The sequence below is a fragment of the Pongo abelii genome, chromosome 8 (genome assembly GCF_028885655.2).
Source record: "Pongo abelii isolate AG06213 chromosome 8, NHGRI_mPonAbe1-v2.0_pri, whole genome shotgun sequence".
In the NCBI taxonomy this organism is placed as follows: domain Eukaryota; kingdom Metazoa; phylum Chordata; class Mammalia; order Primates; family Hominidae; genus Pongo; species Pongo abelii.
In genome coordinates this window covers 126,675,994-126,686,294 of record NC_071993.2, presented here as the reverse complement: position 1 = coordinate 126,686,294, position 10,301 = coordinate 126,675,994, and the positions used below count along the sequence as shown (strand labels likewise).

General features: G+C 44.9%; 1 pseudogene; it reads right to left on the bottom strand.

Annotated features, from left to right (window-relative positions):
- Positions 1-9,126: 9,126 nt before the first annotated feature.
- On the bottom strand, positions 9,127-9,960 carry LOC100458454 (cell cycle checkpoint protein RAD1-like; annotated as a pseudogene).
- Between the last annotated feature and the right edge of the window lie 341 nt (positions 9,961-10,301).

Below are 10,301 nucleotides of genomic sequence, written 5' to 3'. Positions count from 1 at the left end.
TCTTTACTAAAAATACAAAAAAATTAGCTAGGCGTGGTGGTGCATGCCTGTAGTCCAAGCCACTTGGAAGGCTGAGGTGGGAGAATCACTTGAACCCGGGAGGTGGAGGTTGCAGTAAACTGAGATTGTACCACTGCACTCCAGCCTGGGCGACAGTGAGATTCCATCTCAAAAGATAAAAATAAAAATAAAAAATCAGCCAGGCACGATGGCACGCACCTGTAGTCCCAGCTACTTGGGAGGCTGAGACAGGAGGATCACTTGAGCCTGGGAATTCGAGGCTGCAGTAAGCCCTGATTGTGCCACTGCACTCCAGCCTTCATAACAGAGCAAGACCCTGTCTCAAATAAATAAATAAAAATTAGAAAATACAGAAGTCACAAACAAATAAAAATCTCCCAAATGGGTGGGAACTCTTAAGGAGACACGATTAAGGTTGATATTGGGAAGAACTTGCTAACAAGTAGGAGTGAGCTCCTGGTCACCGGCCGTATTAACAGAGCAGAAGACTGGATTGTCTCAGCCTCTAAAAGGACTTGGGGCTCTGGTTTTTGTGATGCGGGCGCCTGTCCTCAGCCTGCTGGGTTCTAAACGGCATGTCCCTTTGCCCCCACAGAGCAAGAAAGGGCGGAGTGAAGCAAGGCTCTGCAGAATGGTGTTTGCAAAGTGGGTTATAGGCCTCAGACTGGGAATGCCACTATTTGTTCATTCATTCACTCATTCATCCACCCAATCTTTTAAGTATTTATTGAGTGCCTACTATGGGCTGGACACCACACCAAACTCTGGGGATGTTCTGTGAACAACACAAACTCTGACACTCAAATTATACAGATAATAATTTTGGTGCAATTGTTAACACTAAGAAGGAATAGAATAAGATGCTTGAGAAATTAAATACGGAGGGAACCCTCCAAGTCGGGAGGTCGGGAAGGCATCTTGAGGAAGTCACATGTAAGCTGAGGCTTGTTGGATGAGTGGGACTTAGCTGGGCAGGAAGAGAGTGGGGAGAAACGATGGCCACTGCAGGTGTGAAGGTCTGTGCTAAGGAACCTTCAGGGAATGAGACAAGGCCACTGAGGGAGGCGCATGCGCTCTGGCTAATGAAGTAGGCGAGGCCCAGGGAGCATCTACAGGGATGCGAGAATTTATCCCAAGGGTAATGGGAATCACTTGCGGAATTTTTCTTTCTTTTTCTTTTTTTTTTTTTTCAAGATGGAGTCTCACTTTCTCACCCAGGCTGGAGTGCAATGGTGCGATCTTGGTTCACTGCAATCTCCGCCTCCCAAGTTTAAGTGATTCTCCTGCCTCAGCCTCCTGAGTAGCTGGGATTACAGGTGCCCACCACCATGCCCGGTTAATATTTTTGTATTTTTAGTAGAGACGGGGTTTCGCCATGTTGGCCAGGCTGGTCTCGAACTCCTGACCTCGGGTGATCCGCCCACCTGGGCCTCCCAAAGTGCTGGGATTATAGGTATGAGCCACCGCGCCCGGCCCACTTACAGAATTTTAAGCAGAGGAGTGGCATGATCAGGTTTGTGTTTTAAAAAATCATTTGGCTGCCATGTGGAGAATGCCTTGCAGGAGGGTAAGATTGGAAGCAGACTCCAGGTTCCCATATAAGTTCAAAGGCCAGGGGGCAAGGCAGAGGGGAAAAAAAGGCCGACATGAACGTTTCAGGGATAGATGATGTGGCTGGGGCAAGAATGGGTTTGACTGAATATATATTAGTGCCAGTAATTTACCTGCTGTGCTCAGCAATTTACCTGCATGATCTCATTCAATCCTCACAAACACCTATGAAATAGGTACTATCATGATTGTCATTTCATAGGGACAACTGAGGCTCAAAGATGTTAAGAAACTTGCCCAAGATCACACAGCTGGTGAATGGAAAGCCAGGATTTGAACTCCTGGGGTTAATTACCACCCATAACAGCATGCCCATGGGCTCAATTATCACCTATACTGGAGATAATCAGATCAACTCAAGCCATACTTCAGAGTAAGAGGCAACAAGCCTGGTGCCGTAGCTCAAGCTTGTAATCCTAGCACTTTGGAAGGCTAAGTCGGCAGATTGCTTGATCCCAGGAGTTTGAGACCAGCCTAGGTAACATAGCAAGGCCCCATCTCTACGAAAAACATAAACATTAGCCAGGCATGGTGGCACGCACCTGTAGTCCCAGCTTCTCAGGATGCTGAGGTGGGAGGATCACTTGAGCCCAGGAGGTTGAGGCTGCAGTGAGTGCTGGACTCCAGCCTGGGTGACAAAACAAGACCCTGTCTCAAAAAAAAAAGGAAAAAAAAAAAAAAGCAACAGAACTTGGTGATAAATGATTAATTCCACTTAGTATCATTGGGACAGCAATTTCAAAGTGAAAATTTGTTGTAGGGTATACCTTAACGAGAGGAAAGTTGCAGATCAGTAAATTTACACTAAAGTAATAATAATAATAGCAAACATTTATAGGGCACTTTCTCTGCGCTATGTAAAGTTCTTCTAAGAGGTTAATCCTTAGAGGATCCACTTAATCCTCTTAAGAGCCCTAAGAGGGAAGTGTTATTGGTATCATTCCCATTACACAGACAAGGAAACTGAGGTACATAGAGCTCAAGGAACTTGCCCAAGGTCACACAGTAACAAGTCTCATAGGGGTATGTAAGCCCAGGCAGGCTGGCCGCAGAGGCTGGCCTCTTAACCACAGGCCATGCAGCTTCCAGGGGCTCCTGCAATGTAATGGTCCCCCTACCTGAGGCCAGACCTCACCAAAGCAACTCATTTCTCTGAGTAAAAGATCCCAGGAGTGGCTGTGTGTGGTGGCTGACGCCTGGAATCCCAGCACTTTGGGAGGCCGAGGTGGGCAGATCACTTGAGGCCAGGAGTTCGAGACCAGCCTGGCCAACATGGTGAAACCCTGTCTCTACTAAAATATAAAAGTTAGCCAGACGTGATGGTGTATGCCTGTAATCCCAGCTATTCAGGTGGCTGGTGCATGAGAATTACTTGAACCTGAGCAGCAGAGGTTGCAGAGCCAAGATTGTGCCACTGCACTCCACCCTGGGAGACAGTGAGACTGTATCTCAAAAAAAAAAAAAAAAAAAAAAAAAAAGCCCAGGAGCTTGCTTTTTCCTCTGAAGTCACTCTATAAACATGGTCAGTAAGATATAAAATTGGCCTTAGGATTTTTTTTTTTTTTTTTTTTTTTTGTTGAGATAGAGTCTCTCTCAGTCACCCAGGCTGGACTGCAGTGGTGAGATCACAGCTGACGGGTTCAAGCCATCCTCCCACCTCAGCCTCTCAAGTAGCTGGGACCACAAATGTACACCACTGTGCCAGGCTAATATTTTTATTTTTTTGTAGAGACAAGATTTCACTATGTTTCTCAGTTTGGTCTCAAACTCCTGGGCTCAAGCAATCCTCCTGCCTTGGCCTCCCAAAGTGCTGGGATTACAGCTGTGAGTGCCCACGTCCAGCCGTGCCTGAGGACATTTAAATAATAAGCCTTCCAGACTGGCATACTCAGCCTTCACTCCCTTAGGTAGAAATCCCGAGTCTGCTGTAAGCTGCTCATTGGAATGACCTGAACTGAAAAAAGGGGTTTCTTTTCCAGATGTTATTTTCTGAATTGGCTGGGTAGGTATTTGTAGGAGGATGAGGGGTTATTTGATAAGGAGTCCACAGGGAGTTTTCTCAGGCTTCCAGTGAAATATTTTCATTATGCAGATGTGGCCGGCTTGGTGCTTAATAAAGCTTTGCTTAATTTGGATGCCTGTGGAATTATATTTGGAGGGATTGCTATTCAAGGGAACCAGTGGAGGGGTGGTCGTTAGTTCCTCACAAGCTCGAATGTCTTTTTGAAACAGAGAATAGAGCTTTCCAAAAAATTCACAGGCAGCTCCTCGTGAACTGGACTCTGAAGAGGGGAGGATGCTCAGGTGCCTCCTTGGATCCGGCCTCCCTCCTGAGTTGCTATCACCCCTGGAGCCACCCACGGTGGTCGTTCCTGTTTCAGATCCTTAGAGGTCTTCCCGCTGCTCTCGGGTAGAGCCCAAGCTCTTTGCTGGTCCCACCAAGCTCGTCACAGCATCATCCTACTGGCCCTGCCAGCTTTCATCCCAGCTGCCCTGCTCCCCAGTCCCACCTACAGCATCTCACCTTCCGCCAAAATACCCTGTGCAGGTTTCTTCCTGCCAGAAATGCCATTCTCCCTTCTCTTCATCTGGTAAACTCCAGCTCATCCTTCAAGGCCCTGGCAGAAGTTTCTTGGGGAGACTTCTCCATGGGCCCCAGGTAGAGGGAATCAACACCCATAGTGCCATGAGAGATCTAGTACAGCCTTATCATGCACAAATTATTTGGTTATGGCCCTCGCTAAACAGAGGCCAGGGATCAATTTATGGGTCTTCAATTTTCTTTCTTTCTTTCTTTTTTGAGACAGAGTCTTGATCTGTCACCCAGGCTGGAGTGCAGTGGCATGATCTCAGCTCACTGCAGCCTTTGCCTCTTGGGTTCAAGCAATTCTCCTGCCTCAGCCTCCTGAGTAGCTGGGACTACAGGCACACACCACCATGCCTGTGTAATTTTTGTATTTTAGTAGAGATAGAGTTTCACCAAGTTGGCCAGGCTGACCTCAAACTCCCGACCTCAGGTGATCCACCCACCTTGGCCTCCCAAAGTGCTAGGATTACAGGTGTGAGTCACTGCGCTCCGCCAATTTTTCTTTGCCCCATCTGTGGCCCCTCCATCCAGCACAATGCCTGGTGAGCAGTAGCCATGTGGGGCAGGCCACACTTCCCAAGCTGTGTCCCACCTATTATTTCATCTTAGCAAGACTGTCCTGACCACAGCCCTGGGGTAAGATGCCCATGTTTTGGACCATGCGAACGTTGCCTCCCCTATGCCTGGTCTTAGAGTGGATCCTTGGAAGCCAACCCATAGGCTGGCATGTGACCTGTGATGACTTGAGAAAAAAGATGAACCATCAGGCTCTGCTTTTAGGCATGTGAACTAAGAAACATGGGAAGAACTGGCAGGAGAAGAGAAGGCGTGTGGCTGAGTCACATGAAGAGGAAGGGACAGGAGGAGTGAAGATAGGGGAATGGCTGCCACTGAAGTGCCTTGAGCTGCCCTGGCTCCTGGGATGCCCTCCAGCCTTGTCTCTGGGAAGCCTGGCTGGGCTGTAGCTACCATTCTTGATTTCTGAGATCAGTTCCCTTTTGTGGTAGCCAGCGTCCAAGATGGCTCCATGACCATCACCTTCTGGTATTGTATCCTCCCACACTGAATAAGGTAGACCAATAGGATATTCCAGATGAGATGGTTGTGACTTCCAAGACAAATCGTAAAAGACACTGCAGATTCTGCTGTGGTCTCTTGAATCACTGCCTCTGAGGAAGGCCAGTCACCATGTTGTGAAGACACTCAAGCAGCCTTGTGGAGAGGCCACATCCAGGAGGAGCTGAGGCCTTCACCAACAATCAGCACCTACTCACTACGTGTGTGTGTGAACCACCGTGGAAATGGATCCTCCTGCCCCAGTCAATCTAAAACCACTCACTGCTCCCAAATTCCTGACCCACAGAAACTCTGTGAGATGATAAGTGTTTGCTGTTGTTTCCTGTAGCTATGTTTTGGAGTAAAGCATTAGGCAGCAATAGATAACTAATATACTTTTTTGTTTCTTTACAACAAAAAGTCTTTGTATTCGCTTGTGTATAAGCACTTGCTAGTTGCTTACTGCTGACATGTGTTGTTGGTGGCCCAACTACATACTAGGGGCAGTTTATGCCCTGGAATTAGCAGCTGCTCCACTAGAAGCATAGAAGAAGAAATCCCTCTCTCTCTCCCTCTCTCTCTCTATATATATAATATACATATATACAATATATAATATATTTATATTTCTATATATAATATACAGATTTCTTTTATATATTATATATGTATATTATATAAACCAATAACACATTACCTATGTTTGCTGTGTTACCATTTTTTATTTTATTTTTATTTTTTATTTTTGAGATGGGGTCTCATTCTGTCACCCAGGCTGGAGTGCAGTGGTGCGATCTCAGCTCACTGCAACCTCCGCCTCCCGGATTCAAGCGATTATCCTGCCTCAGCCTCCCGAGTAGCTGGGATTACAGGCGTGTGCTACCACGCACAGCTAGTTTTTGTATATTTTTAGTAGAGATGGGTTTTCACCATGTTGGCAAGTCTCTTCTCAAACTCCTGACCTCAAGTGATCCACCTGTCTTGGCCTCCCAAAGTGCTGGGATTATAGGTGTGAGCCACCATGCCTGGCCCTATGTTACCATTTTTTTTTTTTTTTTTCTTTTTGAGATAAAGTCTCACTCTGTCACCCAGGCTGGAGTGCAGTGGCACGATCTTGGCTCACTGCAACCTCCACCTCCCGGGTTCAAGCAATTCTCTGCCTCAGGCTCCCAAGTAGCTGGGACTACAGGCACCTGCCACCACACCCGGCTAATTTGTATAGTTTTAGTAGAGACAGGGTTTCACCATCTTGGCCAGGCTGGTCTTGAACTCCTGACCTTGTGATCTACCTGCCTCGGCCTCCCAAAGTGCTGGGATTACAGGCGTGAACCACAGCGCCTGGCCCTATGTTACTATTTTTGAAAAGGTTTTCATACACATCTCATTTGACCCTCTTAGCAACTGACATAGATATATTATTCTAGATCTCAGATATACTTACAGCTACAGATTAACTTTATCTTGAGAACTTTTGCATTAATGCCCAGATAAAGCACATTTTGCAGTTTTTTTCACTTAAATATAGGATCAATATATTCATTTATTTGACAAATATTTACTGAGTTCCTACCGTGTATAAGAAGTGTGAAGACATAGAAAGGAAGCAAACATTAATCTTGCTTTCAGGGAATTTATAATCTAGTAGTAGGAGCATTAAAACATGTACATAAATATCGCCTCTGTTGTGAGGCTATAGGAAAAAAAACAAGATATACAGAAATAACTAAAACTATGCAGAAACTTCTAAAGCCCTAACACCTGGGACTGGGCAGTGGCCTTGTCCTGGGTGTTGTACTAAAAGCTTTGTTTTTTTTTGGAGATGGAGTTTCACTCTTGTCACCCAGGCTGGAGTCCAGTGGTGCAATCCCGGCTCACTGCAACCTCTGTCTCCTGGGTTCAAGTGATTCTCCTGCCTCAGCCTCCTGAGTAGTTGGGATTACAGGCATCCGCCACCACGCCTGGCTAATTTTTTATATCTTTTTAGCAGAGATGGGTTTTCACTGTGTTGGCCAGGCTGGTCTTGAACTCCTGACCTCGTGATCCACCCACCTCAGCCTCCCAAAGTGCTGGGATTACAGGCGTGAGCCACCGCGCCCAGCCCATAATCCCCATTTTACAAAGAAATGGAGGCTGGGAGATATTCATTAAGCCATTCCCATGCTTTTAACTGTATTACTCTATTATCTGCAAAAAAGATAGTAAAGAAAGGCAGACCAAGATTGATGTCCATGTATTTTCTTTTTTTTAGTATTGTACTTTATTAAATATAAAAATATTTTTATGCCACAAAAATTATTTTAGTAACGACTACCAGAAAAGTACAAAAATCACTTAATAACTGGTTTTCTACAGCTTGATTTGTCAAGAAACTTACAAGCAAATGGAAGGTATCTAATAAGTACTTACTGCAGTTACTTACTGGAGTGAACAGTTTTGAGAACAAGAAGAAAACCTGTAACTCTGAAAATTGGTTTTTTTTTTTTGTTTTTTTTTTGAGGTGGAGTCTCTCTTGCTCAGGCTGGAATGCAGTGGCGCGATCTTGGCTCACTGCAACCTCCACCTCCCAGGTTCAAGCAATTCTCCTGCCTCAGCCTTCCCAGTAGCTAGGACTACTGGCATGCACTGCCACGTCCGGCCAATTTTTGTATTTTTAGTAGAGATGAGGTTTCACTATGCTGGCCAGGCTGGTCTTGAACTCCTGACCTCAGGCAATCCGCCTGCCTGAGCCTCCCAAGGTGCTGGGATTACAAGCATGAGCCACTGCACTCGGTCTGAAAATTATTTTATATCCCATTCATAGATCTCTTCAAAAGATCTACTTTAAAAATAAATCACATAAAGAATTGTTCAGACTTGTTTGGTGATGCCTCAACTTCAGAACATTTGCAAAGAAATCACATGTAAAAGCAATCATCTCAATACAATTAAATGCTAGTTTAAAAAAAAGTTTCCTTTAAAACAGTGGTTCCCAAAATTTAGCATGCGTCAGAATCTCCTGGGGGAAGCGTGTTAAAATATAGAATGCTGGCCTCCTCCCCAGAGTTTGCTACAAGTTTGCAGGTGGTTCTGATGCTGGTGTGGGCACAACACTTTGAGAAGCACTGCTTTAAGATCTAGTCTCTAGAATTCAAACTAATAAGCAATGAGCATATACCTTTGCCTTTTCTAATAGTAAATAAATAAAAGAACATTTCAGGTAGCTGCATAAGTCTTTAGACTCTTGAAATGTTCTACTGAAATAGAACATATAATTTGTTAATCTTGGCTCACAATCATTCCCATGAGTTCAAAAGATAGAACTACAGGACAGTCCTGAATAATCTATGACTACATGAAAACATTTATTTACATGCCTTCTACAAAATGTATTTACAAAACACATAGCAACTATTAGAGTACACGGACCTTGTTTCTATCTTCCTCATGCTTCTTCTCTATAGGAAATCCAATATGAAATTATAAAGAGTACTGAACTCAAGCCTGGGCATAGTGGCTCACGCCTGTAATCCCAGCACTTTGGGAGGCTGAGGCGGGTGGATCACCTGAGGTCAGGAGTTCAAGACTAGCCTGGCCAACATGGTGAAATCTCGTCTCTACTAAAATATAAAAATTAGCCACGCGTGGTGGCGGGCACCTGTAATCCCAGCTACTCGGGAGGCTGAGGCAGGAGAATCGCTTGAACCTGGGAGGCGGAGGTTGCAGTGAGCCGAGATGGCGCCACTGCGCTCCAGCCTCAGCAACAGAGTGAGACTCCATCTCAAAAAAAAAAAAAAAAAAAAAAAAAGTACCGTACTCAGAATGAGAACTTCATCTATCATCAATGTACACATAAATATCAGTGAATCGTCATACTCAAGACTCAGATTAAAGAACTTCTTCATCAGGGCAGCAGTAATATTCCACAAAATATATTGGTCCATCTTCATTTCTAATCATATACTGTAATGAAAGGAAGCCTCGGTTATCTGTCCAAATAGATACCTGACAAGACAGGACTAATGCCTTTGTAGAGGGTTTCAGTAAGGAAATCTTGTATCTGTTGACTTGGGTCTGATTATAATGCTTCCATCTGATCAGAATCTTTGGGGCCGTCAAGGTGGGAACTTCCTACATTTCCAAAAGTAGATAACCTGAAATAAGGCTTGTCAGGAGACATGGTAACTTGTAGGACCTCACTCATCATATCCAACTCAGAAAAAGCTTCACAGAGCCCCTCTGACTGCAGAATTTTATCAATAACATTAGTGCTGTAGAAATTAAAGTCCAGGTCACTTCAGGTTCCTGTGTATTGATTTTGCAGACTGCCACCACTCCTTCTTCTTCCAGGAACAAAGGGTAACTATAACCTTGGTAACACATCCGAAGTGCAGTTCAAGTCCCTGGCACGGGACTTGATCCAAAAATAGATAAACAGTCTAAAAGGACAATTAAATTAATTCAAAAAGTAACAGACTCTTCCTGAACTTTAAGCTCTTGAAATATTCCAGCCTGAATAAAAGCATTTGCTTGCACACACTTTGCAATTTCCATTGTTACTTTGATTCCATTTTTAGTTGCGAAACACACGGCACATTTTTGGAAATGAATAGCTTTTAAGATAATGAGAGATTCCTAACGTTGTCAAGGCTGGCCACAAGACTGTATTGATCATTCTTGTCTTGGATCTGTTGGGTCAGGAGGGGCATCGCCCACTGCACATTCGGCCCCGAGGGATGCTCCTGGGGCCTGTTCCTGCAGATCGCGAAACACCTTTGCAGGGGTGTCTGGATGCTGGAGAGCCTCTCCCAGCAAATTCCCCGAGGAGGAGCAAGGCAGCTCCAGGAAACTGCAGAGGAAGTGAAGCAGCCCCTGCCACTTTTCAGATCAGCCTTCCACTTCCTTTCCAAGCATTTTCTTGTAAAGATAATGAAGAGTTAGTTCATCCAAAGATGATGATCAAATTAGTGGAGGGCCTCTTGAAAACAATCTGTCCTATACTGAAGTCAACTGGGTTCTAGCCACAAGTTGCTTTTACCACTCCTCCCCT